The 21,733-nt window shown below is 39.8% G+C and overlaps 1 long non-coding RNA gene across 2 annotated transcripts; it reads left to right on the top strand.

Annotated features, from left to right (window-relative positions):
• The first annotated feature begins 357 nt into the window (after nucleotides 1-357).
• LOC122872225 lies at nucleotides 358-2,747 on the top strand. 2 transcript variants are annotated; one of them, XR_006377055.1, is made up of 3 exons: nucleotides 358-494; nucleotides 1,748-2,222; nucleotides 2,339-2,747. It is a non-coding gene; the product is annotated as an uncharacterized LOC122872225 (long non-coding RNA). The 2 variants fall into 2 exon arrangements; XR_006377056.1 differs by having other exon boundaries at nucleotides 382-494; nucleotides 2,132-2,222.
• Nucleotides 2,748-21,733: the final 18,986 nt, after the last annotated feature.

The raw sequence follows: 21,733 nt of genomic DNA, 5'->3' as shown, positions 1-21,733 counted from the left end.
AAGTTTAATTTATTCAAAAACACTTCAGGACTCATTTTAAAGTTGAACTGTATTTAAAATTCAGTTTTGCTAAGAAATCAGTATAGATATCCTTTGTTTGTTTTGACTTGTGTACTTCAAAATTGTTATTAGAAAGTTAGAAAGAAGAAAGTTTTATTTCTCCTTATTATTCTTTATTAATAATAATTAATTCATAATTCATAATTATTTTTCTGCAGTGACAGCGCCCCCTACATTAGTATTTTTCAGGTAGCATGAATTTCTTTTTCTGTCTGATGATGTTGGTACTGATAGTTTGATTGGTGCAAAATTTGTGTGGGCAGACACGAAAAATGCTCTATAATATCACTGGAATTCCAAAAGCCAAAAGGGCAGTTGATGTAGCTGTTGCTTCACATCTTTTGAGAAAAAACAAAAGCAGAAGCACGAGTCTGGATGAGAAAACAGTTGGGGAGATGCGATCAACACGTGTTGTCTATTCTTCAGAACTGGAGGTGAGATTTTAACAGTTCAGTTTTAATAGCTGTCAACAGTAACGTTAGCCTAGAATGTTTACCATTGCTTGGCAAAACCGTCAGCTGCTCCGGGACTAACGTTAGCTTGTAACGCTTCCGTCTCCTTGTAGACTTGTCTCTCTCATTGGCTATTTTGGTCCCGCTCGGAAAGTACTGACATAATCATCTAGATTTTAACTCCTAAATATCAAACATGTTTGATATTATCGGGAGCAGTTCGGGAGGTTTAAGACTGGATCTGTAAACCCCTCACATTACCAGATAATTCGGGCCGAACATCGGTATCGACCGAGATCCCAGACAGGGAGGGGTGAATCTGGGATAAATCAACCCAAAACTCCTGTAGTCTGAGCCCGGCTTAAGTCATAAATATGGGAATCTTTCCCATCTCTACCTTTCAACCCATATGACGTGAAAGTGGCACTTCGTATGTTTCTCCGTGTCGTGACTCGATTCATCGTGACACGAATCATATGCTAACATACGGAGAGCTCATGTTACAAGACTGCTCCTTGCTGTGAGTTTTTGATAGTCTGGTCGTTTGCCATCACCACAACTGGACCCATTAAAGAAAGAGGAAAAAAGAGAAAGCTAATGCTAGCTAGACACCGTCCTTTCTATAAAATGGGATGAACACAGTACTGAGTGTGCACTGAGTAGCAGGTGTTTAAATAACATGAAGGAAAAGTAACATCCAGTGGGAATTACTGCTAACGTTAGCAAGCTAGGCTAGCTTGCTAGTTACCACTTTCTGAATGAAGTTAGCTTCCTAACTAGCTCGTATTCCTGGTGGAATACATACTTAAGAGCACGATGGGTTCTCCCAAACGTTGAATGGAAAGTGACAGACGTCTTGAATCGCTAACGGTACATAACAGCAACATTGGCCCTCAGATGTCAGTCAACCGCAGTCATGGGAAATGCTACATGCTGTTTCCACAAATTGTCTAAAAACAGTTTTGTCTTCTTTTGAAACACAGAAAAAATATGCACAATAGCTGCAATATCATTATAATTTATATTTCAAATAAGTAGGTTACACTGTAGTCTTGAGTCAAGAAAAGTGTGTAGAGTGTATATTTGTTTTTTTTTATAAGTCATGTAAAAATGCATGTCTATTTCTTATGTAAATATGCTGGGACAAATGAGTTTCTACAACACCCAAGTGGTTTGCAGGAGCTTCTGGTGGGCAAACAGAAACAGATTGTTTGCTGTTGATCCGAAATCTGCAGATCATACTGACCTGCAGTGTCAGCCGCCTCCCTGATGGCAGCGATGTGGCACTGCACTTTCTCTCTGTGGATCTCCTCTCCAGTTTGTCTGCGACTCTCGTTTCCTGCGGAAACCACCTGGGCCAATAATGAGTTTCTTATAAAAAGACAAGTCGCTTGCAGGTCTGCTGCTCAGCTGGACGTTCACGAGCCTGGAGACAGCAGCCGGATGATTCTGCAGAGCTGCAGGAAGAATTTTTATTTTCATAGGGTTTTTTACATGTAAAAGTCTTATCCCTACACTTATCCCTATATATATCATCATAAAGAACTCCAGATGCCAAAACACTGGAGGTGAAAAGCACCAAAACATGTAAATCTGTAAGATGCTTAACTCCCACACAGCACCTGTTCTCTCTGTCTGTGACTCAGCCAATCTGCCGGCTCCGTTACACCGGCTAACATCCTCTGTGTGTGTCTCTGAGGAGTCATAAAGGTACGTATGCCCACAACACACACACACACACACACACACACACACACACATGTTCCAACACACAGAGCGGTGGGAACCCTTTTTCTGACTTAATCCTGATTTTGTTTGTCTTCCAGAAACCAAGCCACTGTGATGACGCCATTATCCTCCACCTGGAACAGAAGAACTCCCCATTTCACTGCCCGAGACTACAAAACAATACATACAAAACAAAAGAAAACCGCAAAGAGCCTGAAGCGTCAGTCTGGTTGCTTTTAGCATGAAAAGGCTGCAGCTGGACTTGAAACTGATTGCAGAACTTGTACATTCATTTATTATGGCTGACAATGCTGACAAAAGTACAATTTATGTGTGTCTCTTTACAGCAGTGCTGCGTCTTAATTTTCTCCTTTGGTCACAATGAGTTATAGTTTATTGCTGTGTATTTGCCTGTCCGTCTTTACACCGCCAGTTTGCCACCATGTGAGCAAAAAAATCCCATCAATTCTGCTTCAGTTTTCCATTGATGTCAGCACTGGACTTTTGTGCAACTTTTGAGTTTAATGTGCTCAGAAACTACAAGGGCATAAAGAGTTTGTTTACACTTTTCAGTAACACATGACTGCAGGCCAAAAGATACCATTTGCTTCTAATTATTTACAAAAGGAATGGGTACTTTAATAGGATTTGCCATCATGTTTTTTTGTCTGCATGCCTTGAAATAATCAAATTAGATCAAGATCAAAAACATAATACATTGCGTCATCACCAAACAAAAACTCCTTGGAGAGCCTGGAATATAAGATTTAGCAATCCCTCCTCGGGCAGGACCAGCTCTAAAACTGCATGCATCAATAACAAAACATCACATTCACTGTAGATGTTACATCTGGTGCTAATGGATGGATTATGAGACAATGGTTAACCATCACACTAAAGTTCTGCTGCTAGTGGAAAACATATCCCAAACTATTTGGTTGATGCTGGAGATGAAGAGAGGCTGTGATAATCTTCGCTGCCACAGCGGATCTACTGTGACCCATCTCTCCACAGATTGCATACATAATACTACAGCATACTGTACAAAGTATTATAGGACACTATCAAAAGAAACCTGTGATGCAGGTTAAACAATAAGGCTATGAAAAGACCAAAACCAACATGTAAGTCCATCTCTCAATCCTTTCTGACTTCTGTCTGTGGTCCCAAGCCCACTGGTTCCTACTGAAGATGTAAATCTTTAAAAACAAGTCACAAGCATATAGTTTCATTTTTAAACAAGGATAAATATGCATTTGTTGGGGACTATTTCTAGCGGTGGATTAATCCACATTTTGTGGATCCACATGTGGAATTTATTACAAATAAACTGCAGTGTGTGTGTTCACGGTAATGAAGGAACATGTCACCCAGTGCAACAGTGTGGCTCACTGATGTGGTTTTAATAGTTTTTGGACAACAATGGAGCTCTATGGCACAGAGGACTAAGATACATCAGGCTTTGATACACACACAATACTTTTTAGTTGGCTCAATTGGGTTTTGGTCTTATCATGGGATTTGTTCCCAAGAAAAATATACTATTCTGCTGTCAAACATATTCTGATAACTGTTTTACTCATTTTAATGTAGCTTTACTGTAGCCTGCACTGTGCAGCTGTTTTATGTAGGTAAATAATTAAGAAAAATATAATAAAAATAAAGATTAGATCAAACACGGTATCAGCAGATACTCAATATTAAAGGACAGAAACAAGATCAGGATATCCCTACTTTTGACTGAACGCGGAGCAGTCACTTTAAACAGGCACGTGCGGCACAAAAACGTAGCACTTCCTTTCCTCGAAAAAACCTTGCCACAGAACATAATCCAAGCAGCAATTACATTTTCCAACAAAACTTACTTGGCAAAACAAATTAGTGTAAAAACAAAAACAGTCCATCTTCTGACATACATAAAAACATAAACAGCGACATTTCACGTCCTTCCAATGACATTGTCTACAATAATCAAAGGGCAAAGTGTGTGTGTGAGAGTCTCCACGTGTGTCTGTGCATGTAACTGTGTGTCTGTGTGTGAGCAGAGGAGGACGTCATGTTTACACAATCTGACAAGCAAATCTATAGCGGAGGAAAAATGCTCAGCCACTAGAGTAAAAGTCTGCAGCTTCAGAATTTGAAAAGATAAGTCTTCTACAAAACACATCACAGATATGACATATCTGGGTCTCCACCAGCGTGGAAAAATTGTCTCAGATTCGTACAAGTGAAGTCACAACAACTCGCTGTCATATTTCTGCTCAGCGTTAGTGAGTCAGTTGTGTTCAGGATTTCAGGTTTAAATTAGTCAAGCTGCTCCTGCTGTGTCAGATGGCTTCACAAATACAAATTATGACTATTTCTAGACATACACAATTACCATGCACAGTATACAGCGCACTACTCTAGATCCAGTTCATAAAGCTTTGAAAACTTTTACTTGATTCCTGTTTTAGCTTTGTTTAGTAAAGTATACATTTACAACCTCCCTGACTTCAATAATGCAAAAAGACCGATCTGTGTTCTGTGTCTGCAGTGTAGTGAGTGAAGAACACACACATACATACACATGCCTTGTCAACAGGATCCTGCACTATGCGCCACTGTCACTCGGGCAACAGGATGTGTGTGTATTTGGAACAAATGTCCTCACAAGGAAAGAAAAACCATAGAAGTGATGGCATATTTGGGTTATATTGGCTCTGCATTTGGGTTTAGAGTCAAATCTGGAAACAAGCTACATGATTTAAAGGCCAATGTCTTTGTACCCTGTCTTTGTCCTGGTGACTGATTTTTTAAGTTCTTGGAGAATCTGTGGTGCTCTGTGAGAAATAGAGCAGGTCACTGTGACAGTCATATATGTGCAGTAGTCTAGTGCAGTCTTGATAAAATGAACTGGTTAATGAGGGAAATCCAACCAAATTTGCCAAAGTCGCTTTCATCAACATCTGCGATACGGTGTGGTACTATGGTTAAGGTATAGTTAGGATTGGTCTTTTCGAAGGGATCTGTCGATTAGTTTTCTTTTACAATGAATGAACGTCCTCACGAAATAGTTAAACATGGGAGACAGGCCTGCTCTGTTTTAACACGCACCAACAAACTGATTTTAAACACTCTCCCTCAAACTGTATTCCCCTCTGTCCTTTTGCTTATTCAACTCTGCTAATGCACACTTTTCCAACATGTCAGCAAGTTTGCCCGTCGCCACTCTATCAAAAGTAACTTGAAAGGAGCGTCTGAATGCGACTTTGCTCGCTAAGCCTTTGGATAGACTCCCACTGCCATCCTCTGGCTTTCACATCCACACAGAGAGAGCGCTTCTCCCCCCCCTTTTGCCTTAACACTATGTTAGCCTGTGGAAAACACACAAGAGATAATGACTAATGTGTCAAACCTGGAGCGAGATCAAAGCAGCCCGGCTGACAAGGAACACAAGAAACTTAACAACACAGCAGCAGCAGGTAGGGGGAAGGGGGGAGAATTTACATGTTATGCAATGCATTGGCTGTCGTATTAATGTTCAACACATCCACAAAAGTTCTCAACGAAATGTTCCCTTTAGCCTTGCACTGAACCCGACAACCTTAAAATCCTTCCACGGCAGTAATTCACCATTGTGCAGAAAAGAAAAACTGAATCCCACGTATGTCTGCAACAGTATTATGGGATATTATTTCCAAATGCCAGTTGCAGCAGTGCAGGAGTTTGGTGTTAAATGATCTTCTATGGTTAGTACAGAGGGATCCCTGAAAGCAATTAAATGCTTTTCAGTTCGTTCTCTGCAACTGAAGACTAATTTTGTTTTCATCAGAGGCGAGGGAAGAGCCGGGACGCACCTGCAGCGATTCTTAATTAGTCATTTTTCTGAGGCACTATTAAAGAGACTAATCCATGGAGAGACACTGGAGCCTCTTGATGTTTAGGTCCTCCCACATGGGTTTATGCAGAGAATGTGAGGACAATAAAGTGTAAAAAAGAAAACAGGTAGAGGGATGGAGGAATGACAGCACGCCAGATCTTTTTTTCTTTACTTTGGCACACATCACATCAGTCCCAATTCATCTGAATAAAGTTTTTGTGACAGTTTCAAGCGTACCCTTGAAAACTAAAGCAAAGTTGAGTATCTCATGTTCCTCAGCAAATTCTAACTTTTTCCAGCAAGTCTCATTTTTTCATTTGCAAGTGAGAGTAAATCAATTACTAATCCAGTAAAGCTCAGTTTCCTTCAACTTGAGAGTCGACTTGTTTGCTGTCTTCCCGGGAGTGTAATGGATGGCTGATATCAGTTTGGTCTTTCGTTAGCTTGGCGCAGGGGCAAAAGGTGTGGAAAGGCGGTTAGCCTCTACCAAAAGAGAAATGTGTCTTCTGGTAACTCAAAAGTTGTCTTATTTACATGTGTTGACTTCTTAGCTGCCAGCTAGCCACCGGTAGCTTTACCTACAGTCGGTTGGTAAGCTTTTAGTTGAGGACCTCGAATTCTCCGGGAAAGCTGCATGCGCTTGGCAGTCAAGGAAGCTAAGCTAACGTTAGTTGTTGATGGTCTGTAAATACCTCCTAACTGTAAGATGAGTGCTTGTTAAACCACACTGTCTACACAATGTTTAAAGGCATCTTTGATGGAAAAAAGTATTGTAACAAGTAATCTAAGTAATTATTTTTGCGGTTGAGTAGTTAGTAAAGTAATGCAATTATGACAGTTCAGCTAACGGTTCGACACAAAAAGCCTAGCCATTGCAAATAGCTAAGAAGTAGCTTGGAATTAGATTATCCAATTAGATATTTTGTAATCCATCTACCAGCATGCTAAATCACAAAGATATCAGCTTCATGGTTACAGATGACAGCATTCTTGAGGGGGATATCAAAGGGAGATCAAGTGCATGAGGTGCATTTGTCTTGTTGCCATTTTTCAAGACTGAAAAAAGAAAGGGAAAGCCACACAACCCGATGCAATAATTTATTGCAACTTCTAAAGATGGACGTCTTAGAAAACTGCCTTCTTTAGGATCAAATACAACACCTGACTGATGTTTATAGATTTATAAATGAGAGCTCTCAGGGTAATCAATTTGAGAGACACAGAAATAGTCAAATCATAATCAATAAAGGCATGAAAAAAACATGTCCACATACCTAAGACTCAACAAATATAAAGTCAAAATCAAAATGGAAATAAATGTAGTGCTTACATTCAAGTTAGGCAATGCGTCCATGAAATACAAATCTATATCTACACATGTTTAAATTTTTAAATGTAATATTTAAGGTCCAGTAAATAAGAGTGAAATGGATTCCAAATTTCTTTGAAGTCAATATGTAAAAAAACTTATGTTGACAGTATCTGGTATTGGGGCTAATAGACGTTGCGAAGTTGGAGTTAACTATATTTACTTTTTTTTATGTTAAAAATGGCTTCTTTTGACAGGAGGTTGAAATAAAAGTCAAAAGGTATTTAATTTGATCTGTTTGAGTATTCATAATAGGAGAATTTTGAGGCAGATATCATCAAATGTATTTAACGGAAAGTCAGCTGCTATGTTTAGAGAGGCCAGCCCTCCCTCTCCTCTCTGTTTCCCCTTTGAACTCCGCCAGTTTCAGTCCCAGCTGAGAGGAAGGAAAGACGAAGGAAGAAGAGGAAAGAGGAGTGCGGAGGAGGAGGATGGGAGGGACGGTGGGAGGGGGGACACTTCCTGCGAAACCTCCAGCAGTTAAGGATCTGAGAGGAGATGAGCTCAGTTCACACAGAGTGAGCTCCTTCACCCTGCAGACACACACTGCTGCAAAGTCCCATTACACAGAAGGTCAAAGTGTAAAGAAACACATTCCTCCGTCTTTAATGGGGGCCTTAAAGTTATACATCCAGTTTGTAGGAGATTGTCCTGTTGGACTGGTAAGTAATGAGAAAAAGGATGGACACCAAAATCATCCACATGTTCAAGGTCCACTTATACATTACAAATACATTACATTCAGTGACAGCAGGACGAAACAGGAAAAATGATCACTTGTAGCAGCTCTAACACTAAATCAGCAGTAATATAAGTTGATGTGTGACCAAGTATGTCAGTTTTGTGTAGAAACTTGTTGCATTTAGCAGGCAATTTTGAGAATATAATGCCAGTCACATTACAAGACAAGTAAAAAAAAAAGTGTTTTAGTTGGGAATTCTTACATTTTTTGTGCATTACTTTCCTTTATCAGCTAACCCTAACGCAAAAAATGTTTTCCTCCAGTGAACAAATAATGATTGTATTCTTAAGCAAAAGATAAAATGAGTCCAGGCAGGATGTGGTCAAACTGCTGTCATCTGATACAGGAGTTTGGTTGGAAGAAGTAGCTGTATTGATTCTTCTGTGTGTGTGTGTGTGTGTGTGTGTGTATGTGTGTGTACTGTGTATGGAAGTTTAAGTATCTTCCTTGAACACAACACTTAACTGTCATACAATACTTCTGATAATTCTAATAACCCAAAGGTGAATACAGATTCTTTCTTTGTTAAAACATTTCCTTTTGTGGTTTTAGGCTACGCCCTTACAGCTCTGTCACCTCTGTATATTACAAAAGCTTCATTCAAATCTGACCTATACCTAGACAATTGATCACCAGGGTAGTTGTATTGTTAAAATAGTTCATTATACAAATGTATGTGTGCACATGATGTACACTGTACGTGTGTGTGTGCACTTTAAAAGGTAACTTATCATTACTACTAACATAAATAAAACTAATAAGTCAGTTAATTAGATAATAGAATATAGCCAAGAAACCAAATTACAATAGTAATAGCTAGTGTGCATATTTTTCCATTTTTCAAAAGAGGATCAAACAGATTTTGGACATATTAGTAGAAATGTCACCTTGTGTGTGCATTTTAGCAAATATTGGCTCAGTTTCATAATATAACATACGGCATAAAGGGCTGACAGAGCTGGAATAAAATGAGAGACTTTCTTCTACAGCAGTCTGACAAATGCGAAATTATAAAAATTTTTAACGCAATTTAAAGAAACCTATTTGGAACATTGGAAAGAAGAAGCCAAAGTAGATCAGAATGTTATCTGGCCCTAAAAAGAGATTATGAATTGTCAGAATATCTCTCTGCCGTCAGAGAAATGTATATGTCCCTTTACAACATTCAACATTTAGGAGAACCAATCGTGATTTTAAGTTTATATTCAACTGGGAAAGAGGAAACTAGTTAGTCTAGCTTGGTAATGTTAGCACTGATTCCCATTAAACCTGCTGAGTCATCGGCAGCTCCTGCTGACTCAGTGTTGTGTTCGTCCTGCTTTATACAAGCATATACAGTATATACAGGATATATAGCATATATTGCTAGCATTAGGGGTCTCTCGTTTATGAGTCCAAGTGTGGTGATGGCAAATAACCAGACAGTCAAAACACACAGCAACAAGTAGTCCTGTAACCTTGGCTATTTTTTTGTGTGTTTGCACCCACACAGATGTCGCACCAATCAAATTAACACCCACTGGGGAACACTAATGTATGGGGCGCTATTAACGCAGAAAAAATAAATTAAATAAAATTTTTGTTTTTCGGTGATCAGCCATTTTGACCAAATAACAAAAGTCAAAACAAACACCAAGGAGATATACTGTATATTGATTTCTTCATTAAAAATAAGTTTAATTCCAGTTCGAATTCATGATATTGAAAGACTGTGTAGACTTGTAGAAATGTAAGTAAAAGCCTGAGAAGTCATTGGAAGTCAAAGGATTTCAAAAAATTTGACAAAAGGTGTGAGCTGGCAAGTGACCTGTTTTTAGTCACACTCAGAAAGGCTTTCAGATAAAGTGGATACAGAAAAAGATTCCTTTTAGATTCCTGGATGTGAAATTTTGAATGCAAGCTGGACCTTGGTTACATTCTTATCTCACAAGTCTTTTCTTTTTTTTTTTTTTTTGCATCAGCAGAGTAATATGACATTTCATAACTTGTCAAAGGCTTCCAGTTTCACTACTTCTCCTAAGCTTGCATTGTAAACAAAAGATGATGAAGTTGTCTTTTTCCTTCCAAATATTCACTACATATACATTAAGTCTGGACAGACATGGATGTAAACTGCAACTTGACTGGTTGGCAGAGGTATACAGCCGCGGGGCGGTAATTCTAGTATATTTATTTCATTTGATGCATTGGAGAACATGTCACACATGTCACTCACGACACTCTTTTCAGGATGGACTCATGGATCAATGCTGAATGCGAGATGATTTTTTCTTTTTAATCCAGTCCACAAGGTCACATATCAGTGCTCCCCATGTACCAAATGCTTTACATGGATCAATGCAAAGCCAACATGGATGACTGCCGGGTTACATGGTCTCCTTTGATCCATTATTAATAATGCTGAGGTACTGCTTTTTGGGTGTGTTTTGAGTGTGTGTAGGAAAGAGATTCCTCAGAGGAATTTTTTGTGCACACAACATATATTACTGGCAGAAGCTACGAGAAAAATTGTCCTTGGCAGATTTCCTGGAAAAAAGTTTTTAGTGTCATCATTTTGGCTTGTTATTAATGTAGATGTTGATTCATGTTGCAGCCATTAAAGTCATCATCAATATCATTGTTCTCATCATCCTTCTCATCTTGAACCAGGAGCTGCAAAAAACCCTTTGTCCTTTTATGTCATCATGATCATTTTTTATCAGCAGATGGTTAAAATGAAGCAAAATAATAATAAAAAAAGTAAAAACTAAATTAAGTGAGTCATTTTTAGTTTATTTTTACTACCCTTTTGCCTTTGTTCAAGCTCTTATGTAAAACACATTAACTGCCAACCCTCTTCAAAATAAAAGCCTTGACATCTACATTGAGTCAAATCAGAGCTCCTCTTATGCTCGATCACACAAAGAAAGAATTGTCATTAAAATATGACACAGGTGTGAGATCAAAAAACGTTTCAAGTCGTTTAATCCCACTGACAAAAATAAACCTTTACCAGTTTATCCTCCTGTTTGATGAAGGTAAACACAAGCCAGTGAATCAATTTTTTGGGAAAACAATAACCAAGGATTAGCTCTGTGCCTGCAGATGCCTGACTCAGGCTCTTTTCTTGCTTTGATTCAAGCTTGGTGCTAAGAACCACATTTATTTTTATGCTAAACCTCGGTTTGGTAGAATCGAAGCTTCCCATTCTAGCACTGCATGCATACAGTTTAAAATGATAATGAACAGTGTCAGATTTGCCATCAAAATTCATAGTAATTTTTGAAACAATGGGTCTTTGATTTGATTTCAGATGGAGGTAGACAAAAGCAGTTTTGTATTTCTAACCCACAACCATCAGTTTTGCTGTCTGACATGACAGCTATCACACCGGCAGATTCTATCAGCTGTAGCTAGCTAGCTAATTAACACTAACTCCAAGAGTTAGCTAGTGGTTTTTCCAGTCCTGATTGGGGCTTTATCTAGTATAACCTGTAACCCCACCAAATAATGTAATTAGCTGATGATGTACTGCTTGGCTTTGGAAGTAACACAAGGTTACTACTCTAGATAATAAGCTAGTTAGCTGGACATGCTAACATTTGCTGCTTATGTTAGACCACACTCCAAACTCTTGAATTTGAAATGAGTATCGCTCATATTAGAGCACCATGAAAACCAGTTCAGCATCTATGGGAGAAATCCAATCCTGCTGTGCCTGGTTATGTTTGGACTACAGCTGTATGGGAGAGGGATTCAGCAGATGGCCAATTACACATCTTGGACCCGTGTTACAACTGCTAGTTCTGGTTAGCTTGGAAAGTCTTTGATCATTTAAGGAAAGCTGTGGATTTGCATATAAAAACACAAGAAAAAGCTTTTTTCTCACCGTGTTTGGCATATAGAAAATGACAGTATCACCATTCACCCAGGAACACACCCAGTAACAACACAAAAGGGGATTTTTAATTTAATGGGACCATTAAGGAATCTTTTAAGGAACCTCTTTGAGTGTCTGACATTAAAGCAGCGCAAGGCAATTTCACATACTGCCAGCTGCAAATGGAAGCAAGAGATAAGTGCTTGAAATTTAACGAGTTTAGTCACCAGAAATCCAACAATGTGACTTCAGTAAACTGCTCTTGGTACGCTCATGTTAACCAATACAATTGCAAAGCACACTTGAGGAACAATCTGGGCAAAAGGTGTAACGTTGGTCCAGCGTTCTCAGAATGGAGAGCTTTCACTTCCTGCAGGCTTCGTTCAACATTGATCAAAGAAATTACAGTATTGTTTGAAGATTCTTGATGCTGTTCAAGACAATCTCACACTTCGGTGGCCCCATGTGGCAGCAGGAAGAAACCATTTGAAATTCTGGGGCTTCATTACCCTGAAATCATGTAATATTAAGTCACCAATCTCATATCAAACACCCATATTTCTTTTTTGTGGCCTGAGGGAGTGAATATGGTGATTTATTTTGCAGCTGGATCGGCCTCAGTTGGACGATTTTTGGATAGAGGGAATGTTTTACAGTATGTTCGATTTTTGAGGTTTCCTTTGTTGCTTCTTCTGGGTATAGACCATTCCCCATCAGTGTCCATATCTATCACATAAATTATAATTATATTATAACATACACCCAAATATGTAGTGCTTTTTAAAAATAATGACCTACACATGATCTTTCAGGTGTTTTTAAGATACCTGATTAGATGATGCAGGATGTTCAAAAATGCCGTCGGGATTTTTCGTTGGGTTATTTCTTAATTTTCCAGATGGCAGGGAAATCCCGAGAGTTTGCCTTGAAATATGCAGAATGACAGCAGAGGTACAGTGTTCCCCTTGTTTAATTGAGTTTCAGTTTTTGGGCCCCCACCTCGCAGGGACTTTGAGTCATCCATATACTCGCTGAGGTTTAATTGCTTTTGGCTGTCGAGCACCTCGGGGAGAAAACTGGCAGCTGCACAGGATTCCTATGTTAGGAGGTACTCAGACACACTTTCACTGAACTAAAAGGCTTTATTACACTCACCATGCAGAGAATAAGTAGATTTTCAAACAAAGTGCACCATGGATACACCAATCCCATTGTGTTGCTAGTATCTCTTTATTCACCATGTAAAGAGTGCAGTCACACCCTGCCTCTCTGTCTGTTTCTCTCTGTATGCAACAACAAAATAACAAGACAATTATATTACATTTACAACCCACATAATCCATCATGATTACATAGTAAAAAAAGCTATGTGCTGTATGTTGGCTTATAAAGTCTGAAGAAATGTCATCTTACTCACAAATTCACTTTCTTCTCAGATGAATTGCTGCTGGAATAAAGAAGCTGCTGCACTCCTTGGTGTGCCAATGTTAAAAGAAGAGCCTTGATTTTTTGATTTTTTTTCAATGGCTGGCCAACTCTTTTCTGCACTGATGCCGTCACCAGAGGTACCTCCTCAGATACACAAAGGAGTGCCGCAGTTTTCTTATTTGACCTTGATCCGAATGAGCACATTCATTAAAAACAAACTTTTTACGGTTTGATGAAGCAAAAGCAAAGATTCACACTGGTATCCCCTCAGCTCCACAAGCTGCTGGCTGCTCTCTGGTGCCATGCATGCGAATGTTTCTAGTAAGGCTTCTAAAAATAGTGTTGCTGTGGCTTCTTCCATCTGTGATCCATCCTCAATCTTTGGCTTTGCTCTGAGATGACTGATAGGTGAAGAGTCAGTAGGCTGCACACAGCTGATAAGCCAAGTCTGCACAACCCCATGGACTCACCTCTAATCTCCACACGCAGTTTGATGTGTGTGTGCGTTGGACCACCTAACCTTGACAGTTTCTTCTTTTTTTTAACCAGGCTGAAGAGATATTATCTAGCTGGCTTAAAGTGGAAAAGTGAATGCAATGGCTTCAGACATTTTTTTGTAGTGATTAGTAGCATTTGCTTTAGCCCTACTGATGGAACAGATCAATGCATTTATTTTAATTAGGTGATCTAAAGTATATTAATTACCCAACACCTGTAATATACATGTGTGGCTGCAGTAGTATGTACACAGCTTACCTGCTAGAAGAAAAAGTCTGCTTTGCTTCCTGCAAATAGGAAGCGTTAAAACTGGACTGTGACTTTTGTTCTTTTGTATTTTGGTGATGTTGCACTATAAAATCTGCTCCACGGCTTCAACGTGTTACCATGTGCATTTTAAAGCATACCGCTTTCAGACAATGAATGCTAATGGAGCTTTTAGTGCAGTGGTTCCCCACCCGGGGGTCGGTACTTCCACAAGAGGACAAATCTGAGGGGTTACAAGATGATTACCAGCGGGAAATAATAACTCAGTCTACAGCCGTGCTAGCAGCTCTGTGAGGCTGTATTTAGGCACAGGAGCTTTGAGCTAAAAGCAATGCTAACATGCTGTTGTTTAGGTGGTATAATGTTTACAATATTCAGTGTTAATTTCAATAATGCTCATTGATTACCTCATGATCTGTTGGTCACATAAAGAACTCAGATCCTCCGATAATTTTTGAACTGTTCAGGCTGTTTCTGTCCCAATTGCTTGAAAGAGCTGAGGATTTCCACACTCTCATCATGTGTGATGTTATCTCTGACGTGTGTGTGTGTGTGTGTGTGTGTGTGTGTGTGTGTGTGTGTGTGTAAAATCAATAATTAGTTCTTTGGTTTTGGATACATTCAACATTCATCATCACACCACTTCAAAAAAGTGTCCAAACAACTAAAAACCAACAATGTTGACCTGCTGGTGGCGCTAGAGGAAAGGTCAGAGGATCACCAAAGTCAGTAGGAATCATCCTCTGGGAACCATGAATGTTAGTACAAAATTGAAATGGTTTTTGGGATTTCAATTCAGTTGGGTCACAAGATAATAACCAAGGGAGAAAATAATGAAAAACGATTGTTGTCTAATATTTACCTTTTTCTTATATAATAGATTTACCTCTTCGGGCATCAAAATGTATGTAAACAATTTGAAAAGAGGAAATCACTGCTCATGAAGTTGAGGAAATTAAAAAAAAACATTTATTGACTGACACCTGATTGGTCCACATCTGACCTTGGCAGGAGGTTGATCAGCTTTGTAAACAGTTATGCTAATGATGCTGCATCTCCACCCGCTGCTCCATCAGCACATGAAGGATCCCAGAGGAGTTCTCCTCCCCTCTCCCCCCCCCCCCGCTGAGACACCAGACACCCACAGTTTAGGGGCGTGTGAAGCTGCTACTACCCGCATTTGCATTTTTATCTGTAATCAACAATCCAAATTGTTTGAATGTGTACTTTTAAAGTCTTTCTCTTTGTGTCTTTATTCTTTCTGGGTCGACTGCTCATTGCAAGAGTCTTCTCTCCTCTCTCATACAAAAACTATTTGAGAGGCTCTCTGCTGAGCTAATGCATCTGAGTGCATTACAGTCTATTAACAAACAGACGCAGCAGGGATGTAATTGTGATTTAATAGCCTGAGACAGGCCAAAATGGATGACAAGTTTGATAAAGAAGTTGATCATTAAGTGTGCACCATCTTTGAAATGTACATAAATTGTATGTTAAGATGTTTAGCTTTACCTCAAGCTTCATCTGTGTGTTACTTATACACCGCAACACATGTTCTCACTCAGGATGTTTCTCTAATCTCATAAAAGCGCGATTTCCTTATTTAGCGTATTTATTTCTGCACACAACACACACTCGAGGTGACAAATCAAAGCACGCGCCTCACACGCTTGCACAATGAGCCCGTTTGCGTGGGCGAAAATTTCATCCTGTGACAATGACAACTTATCATAGCTTTCATTTTTACGAACAGAATGGGAAGACATTCGCAGCTCATCGGAAGAAAACAACGTCCGTGAGCAAAAATAAGATTTTTAAGCTAATTGAGTTACAGGTCAGCAAAACAAATGCACAGCAGGGTTTCAGTGGCACACCAGGAGTGGCTGACAACTGATAAGCATCTTTGGCTCAATGTAGAATAAGTGGCACAGTAGGGGGTTTGGGGAAGGTAGTAGGGAGGCGTGTGTGTGTGTGTGTGTGTGTGCGTGTGTGTTGGGGTGTTGATGGGTAGCGGGCATGCCAGGGACCCATCCGGAGCTGATTCATGCTAATCAGAGCAGGTGGGAGTTCTGGGTGCTTTTTTGTTATTGGTGAAGTAAACACACTCAGCAGGAGGGGGGACTCACTCTTTGTCTCTCTTTCACACACACACACACACACAGTGATTTTTGTGATGCTCCACTTTCTCTAATCTTTAGGGGGCCCTCGGCTCATGGAGATACTGTAAATTAACTAATAAATAAACAAACACTCACAGGCATTAATGCTTCATTGAGAACGGCTGGAATTTGGATTAGTTATGACCCTAGTGTGTGTGTGGGGGTGTGTGGGGGTGTGTGTGTGGGGGGGGTGCGCGCGCCAAAGCCAAGTCTGGGACTGCTGGACAGGAAGTGGTGATGGCTGAGTTTAACGAGGTTAATGCCTGAAGGAGAGGCTGCCTACAACGATGGAGAGAAGAGAATAGAAGAAGTGCACTGTAAATGGCTTTGCTGGCTGAATCACAAAGTACAAATTTGTCGAGCTAATGAAAGGGAAACTACTGCTGTATCATTATATACCCACAGTAATCGTGTTTACATTCTTTCATTCACAGTAAAAGAGCAATGATTTATAAGGAGGAGAAAGTTTGCTCTGGAAATAGCTTTGCTAGATCACAAAATACATATTTGAAAAGGTAAAATGTGTCTGCATTATCAAACATTTCTACCGGCATCGGAAATGTGTAGAAAACTCCCAAGCAGACCAATCACAGTTCTTGTGAATCTGAAGCCAACTTGAGGTAAGCTGGTAGTGCACATGAAGTATACTTACACAAAACAAAAAGCGAGCTAGCTTAATCACTAGGAGTAAACTAAATGCAGCTCTTCTACATACTTTAAAACATAAGTTTATAGTCTACCTTTTAGTGTTGAGTTGCATCAGATCTCAACCTTGGTGGTCAACCTACTTGCTAGGGTCATGAGGATTTTGGAACCTAAAACTATGATCACAGTCGTTTAGGTGTAAAATAAGAGGTTGTCCTGTTGGTTATTTTGCAAGTTAGGGGAAACGAACACAAGAACAAGTGTTTGTGTCCCCAGTAGATCATTAGCTCCTGCCCACTGTAGCATACATGATGTTGACTGATATTATTGCTGTGAAGCAGATACATTTAGAGCTTAAGCAGGCGATGAGGACTCTTCCCTGACAACATGCTCAGACATGTGTTGAGTCATTCAACATTTGGCCGCTGACAAAAAAGGCCAAGCCGGGGAGCAGATGGGAAGGAGAGGAGCGATGCAGGAGGTCAGTGGTCTGGATGTAGCCCACGGTGAGGATCAGACATATGGCGAGCCAGACAGGAGAGGAGAGGAGAAAGATGAGGAAATCTAGTTCATTGGAATATAAAAATCCGTTGTATGGAAAGTCAAGTATTCATATGCAGTTTAAATGTCAAAATAGCTTTGAGCGTTGTAGTCACTAGCTAGTTTACTGGCAAACTGTGTATACAATAAAACATGAGTCAGGAACTTTTCTGGTTATTTGGAAGCCACTCTGCAGTTCACCACAGAAATATTCCACCAAGAAGCATGAAACGGTTTTCCTGTTGCTCCCACATTCTTCTGCAAAGGGCAGCAGTGAGCCGATGTGAAAACGTTTTCAGTTTCATTGAAATAAGAACTGATTGGTGAATTGCATGAATGCTGAAGTAAAAAGTCTTTACTAATTTACAAAAATTACACACTATTCTCTTTAGGATAGCGCATACAGTAAATATGATCTGATAAAGCTAATAATGCAGATTTGAACATGTGGACACATTTGTACATTCAGTTTATAGTTAGAATTTAAATGGTAAGAAAAAGAAATCTTACTTTTGCTCCATGAAATTTAGCTAAAGCATTATCTGAACCACTCTTGCATATGGTTCCACACTGTTACTTTGCCTACGTGTGTCAGCATTTTAGATTAAGCCACATTTTTCCCATGTTGCACCAGTTCATTCATAATGAACTAAAGACTTGTCATTAAGCCCAAGCCGTTTGCACGACTCAGAGCCGCAGGGAACACGTTCTTCTCTTCATCCTCTTTTCTCAAGACCTTCAGCCCAAGTCCAGCACAAGCGTTTTCTGTAAAAACGCCCATTGTTTCGCTTTCAGCCTGGCTCTATTTTACAGCTGTGCATGACTGATTGTCTGAGGCAGGAGGATTGGGGGGAAACAATGCTGCACCACCAGTTTAGATCTATTGATCTACACGCTCCCAGTCTGTGTCCGTCCCAGCTGGTCCTGCAGGAAAATAGGAAAACTGCGTGGGGGTTGAGGTTAGCGGCTGATCTCACACACACATACTGACTACTTGGGGAAGCCTGTAGAATTACATTCAGAGAACTTGAAAAGTGTGTGAGGATATTCTGGGGGGCGAGCAGCGATGACCTCTGCTTTATTGAGCTGTTGCATGAAACATAACAGCTCGCGTGAACTGCAGACTTGACTTCACCCGGTTCAATATAAGACAGTTGATTGTGTGTAAAAAGCAATATGTGGGTGATAGATGATCATTCCTGCTCAATCGAGTTGTTGCTTTTGCCATAACAGTCCATCCAAGCAATTTTATTTCTTAATCAAGATGAAAAAGAGCCTCTTCGCTCCTACCAAGATGCTGATGAATAGTGTCCTCTCTCTAAGTCTGTTATTGCAGGTTTTGCACTGGAGAGTGGGAAAATGATCTTTGGCTTAATATTAAAACTATTTATCAAAACTGTACATGCAGGAAATCCTGAGTGATAGTTTAAAATGGTTTTAGGATAGTTTACAGATTTTCCCTTTATGAATCAAAGTCAAATAAGCAATCAAAATGACAAAAACTGCTGTGATCCACTTATTTGTGTGAAATTAAGAAAAATGTCCAATGGGGAATGGCATTCTGTAAGAAGAAGAACACCTTCTAGCTCCATTTCAAAGCGGACAGTTTGTCACCTGTCAGATTAATGGACTGGAAGGTGTGAACAAAACAATATGACGACAATATTCTCTAATCTATTTTCTTCAAACAATTTCTGCCTTTTGGGACTGAGCTGCCAAAGGCTACAATGGAGCTCAACCTTTTCACATGTGCCAAATAGGAGTGGCTTCTTGTCACATTTCTCTCATAAATGCCACCACTGTATGTGTGTGTGAGTCATGCCTGTGTCAATCTATTTGTCAGAGAGTTTTAGATTATATTATATCGCTACAGCCATGCTCTGTGAGATGGTATTGTACTAAGGCAAAGTGGTGCTTTTAGCTAAATGCTAATGTTTAGCAGGTATGGTGTTTACTATGTTAGCCACCGTAGTTAGATGAAAAGTTAAGGGATCACTAAATTCACCCTGTGGGGAACATGAATGTCTGTACAAAATTCCATGGCAGTCCATCCAATAGTACTTCAATCTATCCAATAATTAATTCACTTAAAACCAAAAATGCCAACCTCATGGTGGTGCTAGAGGTAACGTCAGAGGCTCACCAAAGTCATTAAGGTTTAATCCTCTGGGTACCATGACTATCTGTATGAAATTTTGTGTCAATCCATCTCATAGATGTTGAAATATTTCACAGGATAAGTGAAAACTTTGACCTGCTAGAAGAAAAGTCAGGGGATTACAAATGTTATGAGGATTTGTCCTCTGGGCACCGTGAATATCTGCACCAAATTTTAAGGAAATCCATCCAATAGTTGTCGAGACATTTAACTAAAAACCAAAAATGTCAACCTCGTGATGGTGCTTTGGGTAAAGTCAGAAGGTTCACCAAAGTCAGTAGGATTCACCCTCTGGGGACCATGAATGCCTGTACAAAATTCCATGGCAGTCCATCCAATAGTACTTCAAATAGTACTTCATTCTGGATCAAAATGGTGAACCACTTATATTGCCATTCCTAGAGCCATAATGCTAGCATGGCTAAAAAACCTCTGTGTATCTGACCAGCTGCAAATCATTAGAACACAACCTTGGGAGAACGGCGGAAATAACTCACAGTACATCTGCATTCAATGGATTAGCTCACTTCACCTCACCTACTTATACAGCATGGCTGGGTAACATGAGGCGTTGTGGGACACATACAGTACAGGACAGGGTGGACTGCAGACTTGCTAAAGACCGATTTTTCTGCCAGCTCAGCCCACCCATAGGGAGTGTTTAAGACCAGAGCTGTGCTCAGGCGCTCTGCTTTAGTGGGATTCCTTACTTATTACAGTATCTGGGTCAGGCTAAATACCAATACAGTCTGGACCCAACTGTAGAATTAAGGTTAGAGGTCTGAGATTTTGTGTTCTTTGAAAGGGTCAGTGTCGATCTACTGCTATGATCATAGTGAGTCAGCAGTGAAATGTTTCAAGGTGTAAACATATATGAAAGAATGCATGCTGAATGTGTTAGCATGTGGGCTGCGCTGCCTCTAGCTGCTGTTACTGTGCATTTGCAGGAAAACACGCCTATCTTTTGTAATATGCAATACATTTCTGATGTTTTATAAGTTGCTTGTTGTAGAAGGGTTGTAATTTCCCTCTTCTCCACCCTGCCTTATTCTACCTTATGTCCTACATTTCCCAAAATGCATTTCAACAAGCCTCAGAGAACTTGCCAGGACATCACCATTCAAATATGTGTGCATGTAAGAGTGTATGAAAAAGAGCAATAATGGCAAGAAAGCAGGTTTTTCCAGTTGTGTCCGTCACTCAAATGCTCAACATGTTACATTCTGGTTTATGAGACCATGCTCTGGGTGGAGAAAACTGTTACATGATCTACATCTTGCACAACAGACTACTCCCTTGTGTGTCTGGTGAATATAGAAGCAAAACCGACTCTATAAAGAGGCCCTTGCTGTTTGTTACTGAAAGATTGACAACCTGATTACAGCTGTTGTTTTGCTGAAAATTGTTCTCCAGGAAATAATGTGATGTCACTTTAACAATATGAATGCAGGAATGAATGCAACATTAGATAGCACTTAAGGCTGAAAGAAAAACTTTTGGGACTTTTTTTTTTCACTTTCTTACTGAGAGTTGAGGAGATCAACACAGCTCTCATGTCTGTGCACTAATTATGAAGCTATGACCAGTAGCCTGTTAGCTTAGCTTAGCAAAGATTGGAAACAGGGGAAACTACTGGCTTGGCTCTTTCCAAAGGTAACAAAATCCACCTATCAGCACCTCTGAACCTCACTAATTAACACGTTGCATCTTGTTTGTTTAATTCATACAAAAACTACAAAAAATGACATGTTATGGTTTTATGAGGGGTTATGTGCCTGACAGTTACGTACGGGTGCAGTAACTTCCGAATGTGTAAGTTTGTGAGCTTTAGTGGTGCTGGTAGGCACCTTTTGACAAAGCCAGGCCAGCTGTTTCCAGTCTTTGTGCTAAGCTATGCTAACTGGCCGCTAGCAGTAACTTTATGTTAAGTCTCAACAAGAAAGTGAATAAGCATAGTTCCCCAAAT

This window comes from Siniperca chuatsi, linkage group LG24 (genome assembly GCF_020085105.1).
Source record: "Siniperca chuatsi isolate FFG_IHB_CAS linkage group LG24, ASM2008510v1, whole genome shotgun sequence".
NCBI lineage: Eukaryota > Metazoa > Chordata > Actinopteri > Centrarchiformes > Sinipercidae > Siniperca > Siniperca chuatsi.
This window is presented reverse-complemented; position numbering and strand designations above follow the sequence as displayed.